The 19005-nt window shown below is 36.8% G+C and overlaps 2 non-coding genes across 2 annotated transcripts; one reads left to right on the plus strand and one right to left on the minus strand.

Annotated features, from left to right (window-relative positions):
* The first annotated feature begins 17631 nt into the window (after positions 1-17631).
* TRNAR-ACG (transfer RNA arginine (anticodon ACG)) lies at positions 17632-17705 on the plus strand. The gene has a single exon. It is a non-coding gene; the product is annotated as a tRNA-Arg (tRNA).
* A 455-nt stretch (positions 17706-18160) lies between these two features.
* TRNAN-GUU (transfer RNA asparagine (anticodon GUU)) lies at positions 18161-18232 on the minus strand. Its single transcript has one exon. It is a non-coding gene; the product is annotated as a tRNA-Asn (tRNA).
* Positions 18233-19005: the final 773 nt, after the last annotated feature.

Raw genomic sequence — 19005 nt, forward strand, 5'->3', positions numbered from 1 at the left:
ACTTAATGAGACTTATTGTTATTGATTGATATATGTACCTTCGTTTATTTGGATTTTTGTAAAGATGATTGTTATTTGAAAATTTAATAAATAGATATCGAAACTTTTAATAATGCATGATAGTAACCTTGAGAGCTGTGACAATCAGTTCGCGCCCCGACATTTCCGCCGTAGGTTGGGGTGTGACAGATTGGTATCAGAGCCAAAGGTTTAAGATAGGAAGTTAGAAATTGCCTTAGGCACATGTTTAGGAACCCTATACGTGCCTATATGTTTACCTTTATGTGTTTAAATTAAATTGTTTACAGCTTCTTAGATAACTATTTATTAGTTATTGTTATGCACACACACACAAACTCCGAGGCTATACCTCAACATTCAAGGAAAACTTTTTGAAAAGTATATTGCTTTTAATTTCGGGAAATTCCTTTAGAATTCCCACCTGTTTTTTTCGCTCGTACTCTTTAGGACTAGGTTATATGGCATTGTCCCTATCATAAGAAAAGGGTAGAGAAACTGTGAGTTGGGCATTGGCAAAACAGTTCCAATAACCAAAGGTAAGACGCTAATCCTTACCTGGGTGATAACCTGACCACAGTACTCATTCTTATGGACCCGAGCGAGACCCATGAACGCCATATGACCGACACCCTAAGCTGTCAACCGTAACCACACTAGTGGTTGCATTCCTATATTTTTAAACCGAATCACGGTGATTCGTGGCTTAAATTCGGTAACCTTCTGATTATGGTTTTTACGTTATTTTAAATGGTTAGTCGGGAATCCCGACTATTCATTTTTCACTTTGTTTAACGTGTTTGTTGGAGTCATCATATGTGGTGATTCAAGAGATACTCCGACTACCCATATTCATTTCGATAGTTCGTTATTTCGTTTGGTCGGTTAAAACGCCGTGTAACGCTCATTGGGCCGACAAACTTTATTGCATTATTAATTCGTTAATTAGTTGGGACAATCAAATTGCCATATAACGCTCATGGACTGTCAAACTCAGTTGTTTTTTCGTTAGTTCGTTGGGCCATTCAAATTGCCATGGAAAGCTCATGGGAGGCCAACATCCACAAGTTATATTTCGTTAATTTATTGTAAACTTAATAAACTAAATTTTTAAACTGACTTAACTCCTCATGTAGTCACCACACATTAAACTTATTGACTACATCATTTAACAACTATTTACGCAATGTACCCCCCTCATCTTATAATCTTTTACATTCAATCTTTGTGGTGCAAATCCCCCTTACTTCTTAAAACAACATTATTATTTCCACATAATTAAACATTTTACTATTCTTATGATTTCCTCAATTTATCCTTCATCTTATAAATCCACATTTTTGATCCCTATAGAATGTCGTCTCTAAGAAACCACCGTCGTCACCAACGTTCATCCGGTTCACGCGATCGCCGCTTGGCTGCTAGAATCGCAAATGAATTTGCTGCTACAATGCCCACAATCATCACTCACATCCAAAGCCTCAACTCCAATGGATCTGCTACTTCGGCCACATCAAACAATTCTGATTTCCGCAACTTCCTGAGCACTAAACCCCCATATTTTCTTGGTGAGGTAAACGCCACCAAATTGCTGCAATGGTTTGAAGAGATGGAAAATATTTTCATCCACTGTGAATGTCCGGACGCCAAACGGACTAAGTTCGCCTCGAGCAAGTTCGAGGGTCGAGCTGTCATTTGGTGGAATGCCCTGAGGAATGACCAAGGGTCTGACTTGGTTGTATCCATGCCTTGGGAGGAACTTAAAGAAGCAATGAAGAAAGAGTTTTTCCTGGAACATGAGCTGTAGAGACTCGAAGCCGAATTCTGGGAACTTAAGCAAATTGGTGGGGATAGCTCCGCCTACTCTAACCGATTTGGCGAGCTTAGCCATATTGTGCCCCATTTGGTAACCCCCGAGACTCACGGTATTCAGAAGTACATTCGCGGCCTTCCGATCATTTTTCGTGGTGCCGTGATGAGTCGTGACCCATTAACCATTGGTGAGGCGATGGACCTAGCTGCCTCTCTCACCGGTAGTCATGTTAGGGATGGAACCTTGTGTTGCAAGGATTCCAAGCCTACTCCTGACAAGACTAAGACCGACTCCTCTTCTAATGCTGAAGCCGAGACTAAGCCTTTCTACAACAATCACCGTAACAACAACCACAACAACAAGCGTAAAGCCTATGCCGTCAACCAACCCAATAACCAACCTCCTCCTAATCGAAATAAAACTGCCCCAAACAAGAAGACTTACCTTGGTCCTCATCCCCTATGTGCCAAGTGTAACTTTCATCACTCTCCCCAAACCCCTTGCCGACTATGTAGCCAATGCAACCTTTATGACCACCTTGCTAACACTTGACGTATCCCGACAAATGCACAAACCACCTCATATGCTCAACTCGGTGCTCCTAATATCCGTGCTTGTTATCATTGTGGAAACCCAAACCATCTTCGTAATGCGTGCCATCAACTTATCCATGCCCATTAAGTCCAAACCGTGACCACACCCTACTACTTGACCCATGCTCACCAAGTTCAAACTCAACCCCCTCATGTCTTGCAAGCTCCTCTTATCAATTCAAGTCAACCTTACTTAACCCAACACTATCAAGCTCCGCACCCCCAAGCTCAAGTGTACCAAGCCTACCTTTCTCAAGCCCCTGCTATGCAAGCTCAACCTATTCAAGTTGTTCCAAGTCAATCTACCTCAACCGCTCCTACTCATGCAACTCCTCATGGTGCTTCAAGTCAAGTCAATTAAGATACTCAGCAACCGTGAAGACTCTTGTCGTTCCCTTTATCTATCTTGAATATTTTGTCTTTTTCTTAATTATTGTAATGCCTCTTTATGACCTTGGATTATTTCTCATTTGAAATATTATAATCTATCTTATGAATAAAGTTCCTTTTTGGTTCAATATATCATTTATTAAAGTTTACTGTTATCTTATTTGTTTTCCTTCATATGTGATGTTTTCTTCAGTTACTTATATTTTTGCGATGTCTTAATAAAACCCCACTGCAACTTTTGGAATCATTTTATACGTTGATGCTTTCTAATTTAAAACTCCATTAAAAAAACTTTATTTACTTAAAAGTTTTGTAACCCACACAATGGGACGAGTCATGTAGACCATCCGACGATCTAAGTAATTATGAATGCATACGTAATTACCAAAGTCCTCGCATGGAAACCATGATCCGAATATTTTTGTGTCATAACATAGAACCGTAAGTAGTTGAGATAACGGTACAAATATAAAGATGATAAGGACATGGTGGATACGCCGCTGGTACATCCTATATATAAGTGCCCTTATCGGATTTTCAATTGGAGCGTTACTTCAACTATCTAAAGTTATGTATTATGGATTTTCATTTAATGGTGTTGTTATGGCATTTCTTAATTTCTGGACGAAATTCCCTAAAGTAGGGGAGACTGTAACAACTTGGGTTTCCGAATTAATACTTTTATTAAAATATTATTGTTTAACTAAAATATATATTTATAAGTTTCACTTTATATCAAATCTAACCCGGAAACCTGAAGATTTGCTTCTATTGTATCCATTCTCAAACTCCAGGGTGTTTTCAGCAAATATTGTTATAACCCATTTATACAAACGGGTTATTCTGATTCAGATCCTGAACCAAACTCATTTCTTATATCCGTTTACCCATATCCTTGTTTATGTGGGTTTTCTTGTACCCGACTCCAATAATCACCAAATTAAGCTAACAAATCCTTCTATAATCAAGTTTTGATCTCGTAATCGTTTTTAATTACCAAATCACGGCCTAACCGACACTATAAACGAGTTAACAATATCAATTTAGATCCGTCCTTCCATTATTAACCAAACCGACAACCCTAATCCCTAAATCTATATAAACGATTATATTTTTGCAATTAAATTCACAACGCATCGCCAACTATAACCCTATAACTAATAATATTAACTTTGCCGTTTTCCTGTTCGTTAGTCACCTCTTTTGGCCGGCTGTTGTGGTATCCAATTAACTCACCTTCGTCCACATAATAAGGTAATTAATCATATGGTTTTATTCGCGTTAACGTACTGATCAATAGCCCCAATATCAACTTGATTGATTTCAAAGGATTAAGCATATTGATGTTGTTAGGGTTCATATCAAACCTGGACGAATCTTTTTGTGTTTATATTTCTGGAAACTGTTTCCTAATCACCTGTACATGGTAGCCCAGTTGGTAAAGTGCTTTCGCTAAGGGTCAGGGTCGTAGGTTCGACTCCCTGCACCCGCTTTTTTAAAAAATTGTTATTATTATTCTTTTTAAGAAAAATAGAATTATATTAATAATAATGATAATTGATTAAAACTATTTTTAATAAAAACCGGCTTTGTAATACCCGTTTAACTCTCGTTTTTGTTCTGGTGTTTACATAAAGGCATATACATATATATATATATAAAAAAAAGTATATTATAACTATAAACTAATGTTTTAATAAATATAGAAAGCAAGCAACAAATTTTATAAAATAGTTTAAGTTATGTTTTTATAAATCAAGATAATTTTTTTATATAATAAATTTTGGATATATAATATTAAATTGTTATAATATTGTTTAACTAGTGTTCATAATAAATTCGTTACTTAGTGTATCCGTTTGCTCGTTTCGTCTTAGGCTCTAACATTCGCGTGTGACCTTTTTTCGTCTTCTCGCTATCTCAACCTCCCTTTGTTCTTCTATTAAGGTGAGTACCACATTCCCCTATTTTACCGCTTTCAATGTTTTGGGGACATTTGTGTAAATATATTTCTCATTATATACTTATACTTAAAACTGCAACTTTGTCTTATGTGTTAACAACTTATACCTTACTTGTTTATGTGCTTATTTGCTTTGTATGCTTTCGCATTCGGAGAGGTCCAACATAATCTCAGTCTAGTATGATCATACGCTAGTTTGTTATAGCTTTGTGCTTCTCGACATCTCAGTTATACTTGCTTATTTGGTTATTTTGTTATTCTCATATGACTTGTTGCAAATACATATTTTTATTTATACTTTGAACTGGTGTGTTACTCACTCAACCTTGTGTTGACAAAACTATATTATTTTCAACGCATATGCAGGTTATCGTTTGATGTGAAGTACAAGATCACTTAAGGATTTATGCTAGAAGAAAACTTAATGAGACTTATTGTTATTGATTGATATATGTACCTTCGTTTATTTGGATTTTTGTAAAGATGATTGTTATTTGGAAATTTAGTAAATAGATATCGAAACTTTTAATAATGCATGATAGTAACCTTGAGAGCTGTGACAATCAGTTCGCACCCCGGCATTTCCGCCGTTGGTTGGGGTGTGACATGACCGTTGGTCCCTTTTGGTCACCTCGTGTGTATTGACCTTGCCATGCAGTTGGACAATTAACCCATTCCCAATGCATGCAATATACACTCCATATTATGCCGGGTAAACCATGCACCCTTGTATGGGTCTCGTAAAGACGTTTTAGATCTTTCCAGTTGTTTACACAACTTTTATAAAATAACTGATTAAAGTAAACAAGTGATATAATTATTTAAAAAAATGAAACGTACCGTAATAAAAGTACTCCAAGGTGTCCTGAGTTGTTTATCGGCCATCTTTAAATACTCATCGTTGATGTTGTCCGTGTTTCCATAGGCCATCTTTAAAAATACTTCAAAAATCCATTTATAGAGAATTTGGTGTGAAGAAATATAGTGTACAAAGAAAGATTTATAAATTTGATGAGTTTTAATTGGGGATGAAGTTGGTTAATATATATAAAATATTTTTTTAAACGGTCATATGACCGTTGGGAGATAGAATTTGTTTTTTTTTTAATTTCCGTGCCTCATACGCGTTATATGCAAAACGCTTGGAAAATAAAATAGTCAAAACAGCAGGGGGGTGGGTGGTGTGCCCAGACCTTATACCTCAAAACTCCGCCATAACTCGAGGACTACGGATGGCCTAATGAAGGATGCATAATAGCTTTTTATTAATAAAAGGTAGAGAAATGATTGAAAATGATGAGTTATTTTTTTCTCATTTTTTAATTTTTTAAGCCAGTGGAAGAAATGATAGATGAAAGATGCACGCTGTAATACCAACAATTTTATATTTCCTTTTTATTTTCTTACACAAGCTACGAACCTATGATAAACCGTTGGTATCGAATTGAACCAAACAGCGAAAAATCTATTACATTGTTAAAATAATAATTCTTTTGAACCAGTGTTGTAAAAGTCGGATTCCCGGACCTTGGAATCGGCCTCGGACATCAACCTTGCCGTCTTTCCCAACTCGGCCACAATTTTTGAAATTTTTTTTAATTTTTTAATTATTTTGTTATTTTTTTTAGTAAAAAATTAAAAATAACAACAAAACATAAATTTTTTGAATTATGTTTTTTTTTCATATGAATTATGCTTATTTTGACGTGAATTTTGCTTATCATAACATATATATATATATATATATATATATAATATCTAATAATTCATTTATGTTATATTTATGATGTTCGAGTACTCCCCGAGTATTTCGAGTACTCCCCACAAGGGGGTCGGCCGCCTAGAGACCGCCTAGCGAGTTTTACATAATTGTTTCGAACAATAACATCAAAACAATAATTTTTTTCTATAACTAACATCCATTGTCATAATTTCTTGATAATAAATCAATTCAACATTAAATTAAATTAATTAAAGTTATTTACATTCAACATATTTTAATCTACTATACTATTAATACATATGTTCCTTAATGAGTTCGGAGTTTTTCTTTTTAAACTTTCATGATAGTTATTTTTTATTTTGGTTTCATTTCGGTTTTTAGTTTTTGTTCGGGTTTAGTTTTTAAAAAAATTTTTCGTTTCGGTTCAGTTTTTTTTTGTTTAGATGCATTTAACTTTATTCATATTTTTGTTTCGGTTTTTACAATTTTTGTTTTAGGTTTGGGTTCATATTTATCGTTTTAAGTTTTTCAGATTCATCTTGTTTTTTTAGTTTTATTGGTATTTAGTTTTATTTAGGTTTCAGTGTTGGTTTTGTTTTAGTTTTTTCAATTTAGTTTCGTTTCAATTTGTATGTAGTTTGTTTTATGTTTTATTTTAGTGTCTATTGAAAAATGAAAAATATGAAGGGTTCACAAATTAAGTGGAATGTTCACATGAATTTCAACTTTTAAGTGAGTTGAAATCATTGGAGCTTTATATTTTTTTTGACTGTTCACAACTAGTAATAAAGAATGCGCATTTAGTAGAAAGGATTTCAAAAGCTAAGAACTTTATATGTGTTGGCTTTCATTTTTCTTCTTAATCCAAGTGTGTTATTTCAATTTTCATTTATGAAATTTAGTCATTTTAGAAATGTTTTGATTTGCTTCGGCTCAGGTTAAAACAGGTCATTTAAAAAGGGTATCAGTTAGTTTTGGTCAACAAGTCAATAAAAAAATGTATTGATTTTGTTCAGGTTTCGAAGGTCTTTTTAAAATCGTATTGATTTGGTTCAGGTCATATTGGGTCAATTTTAGAAGATATCGATTTGGTTCGGGTTAAAATGGGTCAATCTCAAATGTATCGATTTGATTCTGGTAAAAACATATCATTTTAAAAAGGGCTCGATTTGGTTCTTGTTCTTAAATGTTCTTTAAAGGTGCTTTAGTTTATTAGAGTGTAAGACTTTTCACATGAAATGTAAAAACAGTTTTCGTAGTGAGTTACTCACTATGTTTGTTAGATAGGTGTATGAATGTTTATGTCATGGATGTGTTAAAAGTAGTTATATAAAAACACGCTAATTTAGACACTAAGTAATAAATTATAGACTCTTAAACTAAATTAAAACCCTACTAACTGGTAAGTGTACAGGTCGACTCTAGTACAACTAAGTAAGTCCGGATATCGAACCCACGAGACTCTATTCAATTACGTAACTAGAAAATTAGACTCGATTTACTGTCACGACTATTTATTAATATTATTTAAATGGGTTTTTTAAACTATATTATATTAAACTAATTAATAAAAGACAATTAATGAAACACCAGACAAGCAATTTTGACTGATTCACATGATAATGTAAAACCACCTAGGCTGGAATCCCCAAAGTTTCAGTTATCAAATAGTTGGAAAATAATATTTATGGAACTGGGATCGTAAAATAGACACTTAAAAGAAATCTCGAACAGGACCCCCTGGGGCCCCTGGCCCTTCTCAAGAAGACACCTATGGGTTTATAATAAGTTTTAAGACACACCAGTTTATAAATTAAACTCCTTTATGGTTATCTAATTAATTGATGAAAGAGTACATTTATAGTGAAATCCTACCTTACAACACGAAAATCAAAGGTAATTTAATAAACTCAATCGACTCGCTAGACAATGTTAATTAATCAAACCTAGACGAACTCCTTACAAAGAACTAAATCTAGCAATCTTAATCAACAAAGATCTAGAAATAATCTATTACCTTACAACTTTCTAGGTTAGCATCACACTTTTATTCGTTTGAATAATAATATTATTCCTATAATCTTATTCAAATTCAATCATAAACTAGTCAAGAACACACACTAAATGACCTAACAAAATTCTATCATATGAAACAATCACCAAGGATTACGTGGAATAATAAAACTAGAACAACCAAAACCAAGTGCACATACACATCAATCAAGTAAGTCAAATAGTTTACTGAATCATAAAACCAAAACGAAAAGAAACAATCCAACTAAAATCAAAACATCAACGATGGTTCATCATAAGCCTAGGTTGTCTATAATGTTTTGCATAGCATCTTAAAATCAAACAAAACAATAATATAAGAAATCATGGTGAAAAACAGTAGAAACGAAATATTAAAGGCGATAAAACCCGTAGTCTTCGTTCTTGAACAAGTAGCGCTTTATCGGGTGATTCCTTGCCTTCAAAACCGCCAAATCTTGCAATCCTAAGCTCAAAGAAACTCCAAATTCGGTTCTGTTCATAGTGTATTGTTCAGGTTAAGGTTAAGGTTAGGGTTAAGGATGTATTTATAGTGAATTGAGCCTTAAACTGACAAAATTCGGAAACTTTATGAAATAATGGGGTCGAGGCGCCGCGCGGCCATGTCTGGCCCCCTGGTCGCGTGGCGCGGCCCACATACATAGGGGGCCGGTCCGACCGGTTCTCCTTCCCGTTCTTTTCCTGATGCGTTCCGGCTTCTCGTTTTGGCTATTTTGACTCTTTTTTCGCCCTTTTTTTTACCACGATCAACTCCCGGAACCTACAAAACACAATAATGTTAGTAGTGTACAAATCTTAACTAAAAACGAACAAAAAATAATTAAATATTAAATAAAATATACAAGGAATATATATATATATATTATATATATAGCATTATATCAAATATCCTCACACTTATTATTTTTTTCGTCCCTGAAAAAGTCTAATGAGGTGGAATCAGAATCGAAAAATATAGTCTTAAAAACGTATAGATTAATTTAGAATTTTAGAAGAACGCAAAAACCGCGATTACCGATATTGTTGTCCACTTAAACCCATGCCTTACTCTTTACCGAGACAAATAAGATCCAACAATTATATTACTCAGTGGTTTACACAATTAAGACCTGTTTATTTTCAGCTTTTACCGGACCAGAGCACCCCAACTTGACTTAAACCTCAAAATTAGCAGATTTAAAACTTTTGTTGTTCTATTTTTCTTATGAATAGTTAAGACGATCAAGGGTATTGTTTATCCACCTAAGCTTAAGCATCAAAGTTTACCAAAGTAGCCAGTAGATATGATTAAGGTATAATTAATTAATTAATTAGCTAGTGTTCCCCACAACATGACATACCCCCGTTATCAAGCAATACCCCGAACCCATCACTATTGGTGAGTATGCACGAATTCATATAAATGTGGCGTGTCCCTTGTGGTCTATTTCTTAATGGTAAATATGAATCGCAGTTAAAAATCATTTTGTTGTCTCAAAAAATATAAAATATCTTGTCGTTTGAAATTATATATGTGTTTACTTACTATTTCTATATTTCTGACCACGTGATACACGGGTCAATAACCTAATACATACAAACTATAATCCCTAAAAACATCGTATCGTAGAGGCTTAGCCTATGAGTCCCATGACAAATAGGCTTAGCCCATGAGTGACCCATGACAAATAATTGTAGATGCTTGCAAATATTTATTTGGGCCCAACTTGAAAAGCCAATAAGGCTCACTAGTCCGATAAGATATACTCATAAGTCATAACCTTTTGGTCTCCTAAGTTGGTTCTTGATCATGATAAAATAAAGCCGATAAAGTGTCAATGTCTATGTAAAATACTAGGATCAAAAGATCAAGATCCATTAACGAAAGAACTTTGCCGGTACAAGAAGGTTGCTGCAAACCCTAAATGATAAGTTTGCTGCAAACCCTATTTAATCATGGCTTTATAGCTTTTGGTTTAGATTTGTATACTTTGCGATTTATACGTGTTTTGATTTATTTGTCTTGGAAATAATTTTCTGTTTTCAAACAGCTACTATCTACTCTTTTATACTTACTTATTTATACAAATATTTCAAGTACTTGTACATGCATATTACAATTTAAATGACTGTACAGTTAGGGGCGTAAACGAGCCAAGCTGCCTGCGAGCTAATCAAGCTAGCTCGAATTGATAAAAAGCTTGAAACAAACCGAGCTTTTTTGAGATCGAGCTTGCTCAGACAAAACTCGTTTAGCTATTGAGCCTGAGCTCGAGCCTTGTATGGGAAGCTCTTTCAGGCTGGTCAAGCCTTAACGGGCCTTATGTATTTTTTAAGTTTTACCCTTTTAGACTTTGATATATTGATTTCACACTACATATCCGAGTTCGAATCGAGTTTAGATTCGTTTAAGGTTTTTATCAAAGTATATAAAAATATTTAAAAGTGTATGTAAATTAAATACAAAATAATAAACGAGCCGAGCTCGAAAAAACATTTCACGTACAAGCCAAGCTCAAGCTTTAGAAAAAGAGCTCGAAACGAGCCAATCAAGGTGGAGCTCTAATAAGTCTAAGCAGGCTCAGCTCGGTTCATTTGCACCTCTTACTTATTAGTAGTTAATCATGGCTATCAAGGTTGCTGAACCACAGTAGTTATACTTGAAACATTTAAACGATTTCTTGTTATATTCTCGCCATTCATATTAATTTTTAAGTGGTAGCTGTTATTTTTATTGTGTGCATTGATGAAATCTTTAAGTTTTCAACCAAATGAAGTAAATGAAATCTTAAAGTAAAGCCAGTTGTATGATTCAAGCATTAGAGATTGTGATATCTTATGTGATAAAGTTGAGTTAAATCTTTATAGTGGGCACTTGGTTTAGCTGCTTTTATTATGCATGAAAACTTAATAAACATTTGATTTGGTTTATTCTCATGTGACATCGGGGAGAAGATACCGTGCAAAGAAAGAACAAAATGTAAGCGTTGTGGCGAGTATGGATACCGTGCAAGGACATGCAACAAGTCAAGATCAAGCTTTAACAAGTAAAACGAAACGCGCAAAAAGTGCATAATTTTCTTGTGTCTTGTATGTCATTTTGACATGATGTAAACATTTGACATCTTTTTTAATTTTCTTTTCTTATCTAGTGCATATGTTGCTATAGTTTTGTCAAAGTAATCGTTTTTATACAAAATTATGTGATATAATTTGTTGATATACCGCCCATGTTAGAAATACTGAACCTATTAACTGTGTAAAAAATATTTTTTTTATAATTGCTGACAATTAAGAAAATCAACTCCAATAAAATCAGATTTGATATATTTGTCTTAAAATCGTCTCGGTTTGGGTTTAAATTGAGGACATATGTAATTGTTACCATTGAGAATGGGATATATGTAAATTAGTTCATTAAGGGTAAAATGGACATTTAGTTAATTTTAATGAAAATGGGATATATATATATATAATATGTGTTTTAGGGAGGGGAAATATGTAATTAAGTGTTTAGCATTGAGAAAATATGTAATGAATGATCTTAGAAGGGGATATATGTAATATGTGTTTACTTATGATTTCTATATTTCTGACCATGTGATACACGGGTCAATAAACTAATAAATACAAAAAGTAACTATAATCCCTAAAAACATCGTAGAGGCTTAGCCCATGAGTCCCATGACAAATAGGATTAGCCCATGAGTGACCCATGACAAATAATTGTAGAGGCTTGCAAATATTTATTTGGGCCCAACTTGAAAAGCAAATAAAGCTCACTAGTATGATAAGAGATACTGATAAGTCATAACTTTTTGGTCTTTTAAGTTGGTTCTTGATCATGATAAAGAAAGCCGATAAAGTGTCAATGTCTATGTAAAATACTAGGATCAAAAGATCAAGATCCATTAACGAAAGAACTTTGCCTCGGATCCGATTATAGGTGAACGAACCCGCTTTTTTCCTCCAATCGGTTCAGCAATCCTAGTTTGAGTCAACAGAAATTAAAACCGGTTTTTGCTCAAAATGATTCTGGTTTTAATTCGAAACTGGTTTAATCCATGTGAAAAGAATAATCAATTCCAGTTTTTTTATCGGCTTGGTTTTAACATGTTTTAAGCCGTTTGAATGAAGCCTAATTACAAATTGCAAATCTTGTAGGAACTTAGTTCACTTTATAGGAAAACAAAAATAAATAAAATATAATAACGATATTGTCATTATTTGTTGAGGTAGATTAGTACACAACGAACAATAAATAAAAAGTTACACTTTTATATGAACATAGAAGATTCAAGTCGTTGTCTTCTACAAATATTTTAAGAACCCCTTCTTGTAATATCCTTGACATGAGTCTTCAATATAATGAGTCTTCAACTTTGTTTGTGGCTATATTGATGAACAAGCTAGTGTTGACGGTTGTGGCTGAGAATTTGTGTTCAAGACAATCAATCAATCAATCAATCAATCATGCCCAGTAAAATCCCACCGACAGCAAAGCTATAAGTAGGGTCTGGGGAGGGTGGGATGTAGGCACACCGTACCTCTATCCAAATGAATAAAGAGGTGGCTTCCAGAGAGACCCTCGGCTCTAATTACATGTGTATGAAGCAAAATAAAGGAAATAAAAGTTTAACAGTTATATAAAAACTACTACTAATTATAATAATATTAATAATAAGATCACAGTTTAACAGCTATATAAAAGCTAATAATAGTTATAATAATAATAATAATATATGTAAGGGAAATACCATTATGGTATGTGACCTAAATAAGTTAAGTCTAAGCCCTAAGGTATTCAATTCTCTCTAAAAATCCTTAACTTTAATTCTACTTCTCCACGAATTCCTATCCTCAACCATGTCCTCGGAGAGGTTTAGGTCTATCAAATCATGCCTAATCCTCTCATCCCAAGTCAATTTCGGTCGTCCTCTACCCCTCCTCCCCTCTATAGTAATGTTTTCTACGGATCTAACAGGATTCGTCGTCTGTCTTCTCTTTACATGTCCAAACCATCTCAATCTCCACTCTCTTATCTTGTCTGCTATGTTCGCCACCCCTAATCTCTCGCGAAACACACAGTTTCTTATTCGGTCTAGCCTTGTGTGCCCACACATCCAACGTAGCATTCTCATTTCTGCTACCTCCATCTTCCGCACTTGTGCCTTCTTGATGGCCCAACAATCTGTTCCATATAGCATTGCAGGTCTAACTGCCACCCTATAGAATTTTCCCTTTAGTTTAGTCGGGAAACTCTTGTCGCACAATATACCTGTGGCTGCTTTCTATCTACACCATCCTACCTGAACTCGGTGGGTCACATCACTATCTAATTCCCCATCGCTCTGTACAAATGATCCTAAATACTTGAACTTCATTACCTGCGGGACCACCTGCCCTTCAATTGTGATCTGTGCGTCTTCATTGTCGTTTATCCCACCAAAATCACAGTGGAGGTACTCCGTCTTAGATCGGCTAATCTTTAAACCTTTTGTCTCTAAGGTTGTTCGCCACTCCTCAAGCCTCATGTTTAGATCTTGTTTTTTCTCAGCAAGTAACACAATATCGTCTGCGAACATCATGCACCACGGGAGAGTCCCCTGAATCGACTTTGACAACTCATCCAAGACTACTGCAAAATGAAACGGGCTCAACGCTGACCCCTGGTGAAGACCTACCTCTACAGGAAAGAAATCAGTATCCCCCACTGGCGCACGGACACTTGTTTCACTCCTGGTATACATATCCATAATTATCTCTATGTATTTCCTGGGCACTCTTCTACCCTCCAAGCACTCCCAGAGCACCTGTCGTGGCACACTGTCGTAGGCCTTTTCTAGGTCAATAAACACCATATGTAGATCACGCTTCTTCTCCCTATACTTTTCCATTAATCTTCTTATAAGGTGTATTGCCTCTGTGGTGGAACGCCCCGGCATGAAGCCAAATTGGTTGACCGTAACCTGAGTTTCTCGTCTAAGTCTAACCTCAATCACTCTTTCCCATAGCTTCATAGTATGACTTAGTAGTTTGATTCCTCGGTAGTTACCACAACATTGGGCGTCTCCTTTGTTCTTATAGATAGGAACTACAACGCTGCTCCTCCACTGGTCTGGCATCTTACCTGATTTGAGAATACTATTGAACGGAGTAGTTAACCACATGACTCCTTCCTCCCCCAGACACTTCCACACCTCGATGGGTATGTTGTCTGGGCCAACCGCCTTAGACCTTCCCATCCTCCTAAGTGCATCCTTCACCTCTTCTCGTGTGATCCGTCGGCAGTAGCAGTTATTCGATTGTTGTCGTTGAAAGTTTGTGTTGTCATGTTCTTCTTGGTAATCTCTCCCATTGTTAAAAAGATTGTGGAAGTAGGTTTGCCATCTTAGCTTGATGTCCTGCTCCTTGACCAGTACATGCCCATCTGTATCCTTTATGAACTTCACCGGTCCTAGATCTTGCCTTCTACGCTCCCTGGCTTTGGCAATCTTAAACATAGCATGTTCCCCCTCTTTTGTTTCTATACTTTCATACATCCGTTTAAAGGCCGCCTTCTTTGCTTCCGCCACTGCCTTCTTCGCCTCTATCTTGGCCGTTTTGTAGTTGTCCCTCAATTCCACTCGCTCCTCCTCATTCGTGCACCTCATTAGCTCCCTAAAACATCCTTGCTTGTCCCTTATCTTGTCTTGCACTGCGTCATTCCACCACCAAGACTCCTTATGCCCACTTGTCTTTCCTGTTGTGACCCCGAGCGTCTCCTTTGCTACTTGGATGATCTTTGTCTCCATAGCTTCCCATATATGCGTTGAGTCCCCATTTAGTCGAGCCCGCGTATGCAGTATGAGTTTATCCTTAAACAGTAGGAGATTTTCGTCCTTCAAATTTCCCCATCGAATTCTCGGTGTACCTTTCTTCTCTCGAACATTCAGCTTATTTCTGAAGGCTATATCTGTCACTAGTAGTCGATGTTGAGTCACAACTGCCTCCCCAGGTATGACTTTGCAGTCCTTCCACCAACGTCGGTCTCCTTGCCTCATCAAAAGGTAGTTAATTTGCGTGTGGCGTCCGCCACTGCTAAAAGTGATTAAATGAGAATCTTGTTTCCTAAAATAAGAATTTATAATACCTAGGTCATGTGCCACCGAAAACTCTAGAAGATCTGTTCCGGTCTCATTCCTATCACCAAAACCGAAACCCCCATGTACGGCTTGAAAACCATCATTAGCCTTACCAATGTGTCCATTAAAATCACCTCCTATGCAAATCCTCTCCCCCCTAGGTAAGCCCCCTACCACTGCGTCTAGGCAATCCCAAAATTCTCTCTATTCCTGATCCCCTAGGCCTACATGAGGCACGTAGGAGGAGACTACTGCCACTACTTCCTCTCCTAGTACTAATTTCAACACCATAATCCTGTCATTATGTCTTATTACCTCCACCACACTAGTGTGTATTTCCTTAGCGACTAGAAACCCCACTCAATTCCTAGCTCCATCAGACCCCGAGTACCACAACTTATACCCATTACACTCAGCCCCTCTATGTCCTTTCCACTTAGTCTCCTGGAGGCATGCTATCTGAACCCTACGTCTTTTAAGCACATCTACCAATTCTAGCAACTTACCATTTAATGTTCCTACATTTCAAGAAGCCAAACGCAATATACGCTCCCTATCTTTACTCTTTCCTACACCCCTCGTTTCAGAATGGGTTCCTTAATCTGAATATCAAGTCTCCTCTAAGAGAGCTAGTCTGTCTCATAGGGTAAAACATCCTAAGTACTGTTGTCGTGTGTTTTGATACGAAAGAACCCTTGGTATTTTTAGGCAACAAATCTTGAAGCATCATTCTAGTATTTAACTCAAAGATTTAGTAGTCATAATTGAAACACCTACAATAATTCTTGTTTGAACCAACAAAATCAACTCTTGAGTATTCAATTTTTTTTTTAAATTTTAATTTTCTTCTCATTATATAGAAACATAGATATTACATCAACATAGCAGGTAGGCGGGCAACAAGCTGCGCCGCCACCCCTTTCTGAGCTGGGTTCAGAACGTCGTGAGACAGTTTGGTCCATATCCGGTGTGGGCGTTAGAGCATTGAGAGGACCTTTCCCTAGTACGAGAGGACCGGGAAGGACGCACCTCTGGTGTACCAGTTATCGTGCCTACGGTAAACGCTGGGTAGCCAAGTGCGGAGCGGATAACTGCTGAAAGCATCTAAGTAGTAAGCCCACCCCAAGTTGAGTGCTCTCCTATTCCAACTTCCATAGAGCCTCCGGTAGCACGGCCGAGACAGCGACGGGTTCTCTGCCCCTGCGGGGATGGAGCGACAGAAGTTTTGAGAATTCAAGAGAAGGTCACGGCGAGACGAGCCGTTTATCATTACGATAGGTGTCAAGTGGAAGTGCAGTGATGTATGCAGCTGAGGCATTCTAATAGACCGGTAGACTTGAACCTTGTTCCTACATGACCCGATCAATTCGATCGGGCACTCGCCATCTATTTTCATTGTTCAACTCTTTGACAACATGAAAAACCAAAAGCTCTGTCCTCCCTCTCTATCTATCCAAGGGATGGAAGGGCAGAGTCCTTTGGTCCCCCCTCCCCCCAGTCAAGAATTGGGGCCTCTCAATGACTATTTTATCTCATACCTTTCTTCGTTCATGGTTCGATATTCTAGTGTCCTAGGCGTAGAGAAACCACACCAACCCATCCCGAACTTGGTGGTTAAACTCTACTGCGGTGATGATACTGTAGGGGATGTCATGCGGAAAAATAGCTCGACGCCAGGATGATAAAAAACTTCACACCTCCCGTTCTTCATACTTTTTCAACTTCATACTTTTTCAATATGAAAAAAAAAATGAAAAATAAGAAGGTCGTCTTATTCAAAACCCCAATTATGACATCCCTTCTCTCCCACTTCACACCCCAGAATGCGCCGTTCTTTTAGAGATAAAGTAGAGATAAATAGAGATAAAGTAGAGATAAAGGCGCTTTGACATCTTCTTAACCCGAAATGGCTGGGGAGAGCAAAGGTTCCTTTTTTTGAGGGTATTTCCAGGAACAGATCCAGCGGAGACGCAGTGGGGCATGTAGCTCAGAGGATTAGAGCACGTGGCTACGAACCACGGTGTCGGGGGTTCAAATCCCTCCTCGCCCACAACCAGCCCAAAAGGGAAGGGCCTTTCCCTTTGGGGGTAGGAAACTCATGATCGGGATAGCGGGCTATGGAACTTGGGTGTGGGTATTTTGTCGAAATGGAATGGACTTTTTATTTATTATTTATCGTAAATGAGTTAAGCGTATGCGTATGCCCGTCCCCCATCAGCGTATTTTTTTGTTTTACGCGCCCGTAACTCTTCCTCAGCCAGGATGGGGCAAAATAGCAGAGCAAGTACAAGTATTAGTAGCATAACAAAAACGTGTTCCTCATCATTAATATGTTTGCTCGCAGCAATTGTGGCCTCTCGGTAGAATCGATGACTGCATCTTTGATGCACTGCTAGTACTAGTACATCTGAGAATTCTTAATTGGATATTTGTAAATAGCCCAAGGGCTATGGAACAAAGGAGTATCCCGGACTTACACCGGGGTGTTGACGGTAATTTTCAAATCTCCTCAAGTAGGATTCGAACCTACGACCAATCGGTTAACAGCCGACCGCTCTACCACTGAGCTACTGAGGAACAACGGGAGATTCGATCTCATAGAGTTCCATTCCCGTTCTAAACCCATGACCAATATGAGCTCGAAGCTTCCTTCATAACTTTCGGAACTTCTTCGTAGTGGCTCCCCTCCATGCCTCATTTCATAGGGAACCTAAAAGTGGCTCTATTTCATTATATTCTATCCATATCCCAATTCCCTTCATTTAATATACTTTTGGTCATTTAATATACTTTTAGTGTCATTCACATAACTGATGTCATTTCTAGTCTATCTCTTTCTATTTCTTTTCTATATATGGAAAGTTTCAAAATCATCATATAATAATCCAGAAATTGCAATAGAAAAGAAAATGGGAGGTTTGTGATGATTTTGAAATCTTTTCTACTAGGTAATCTAGTATCCTTATGCATGAAGATAATCAATTCGGTAGTTGTGGTCGGGCTCTATTATGGATTTCTGGACACATTCTCCATAGGACCCTCCTATCTCTTTCTTCTCCGAGCTCACGTTATAGAAGAAGGATAAGAAGGAACCGAGAAGAGGGTATCAGCAACAACTGGTTTTATTACGGGACAGCTCATAATGTTCATATCGATCTATTATGCGTCTCTGCATCTAGCACTGGGTAGACCTCATACAATAACTGTCCTAGCTCTACCATATCTTTTGTTTCATTTCTTCTGCAATAATCACAAAAACTTCTTTATTATGGATCTACTACCAGAAATTCAATGCGTAATCTCAGCATTCAATTTGTATTCCTGAATAAGCTCATTTTTCAATTATTGAA

This window comes from Bidens hawaiensis, unplaced genomic scaffold, assembly GCF_021521415.1.
Source record: "Bidens hawaiensis isolate Kalapana, Puna unplaced genomic scaffold, B.hawaiensis_p1.1 tig00035095_1, whole genome shotgun sequence".
Classification (NCBI taxonomy): domain Eukaryota; kingdom Viridiplantae; phylum Streptophyta; class Magnoliopsida; order Asterales; family Asteraceae; genus Bidens; species Bidens hawaiensis.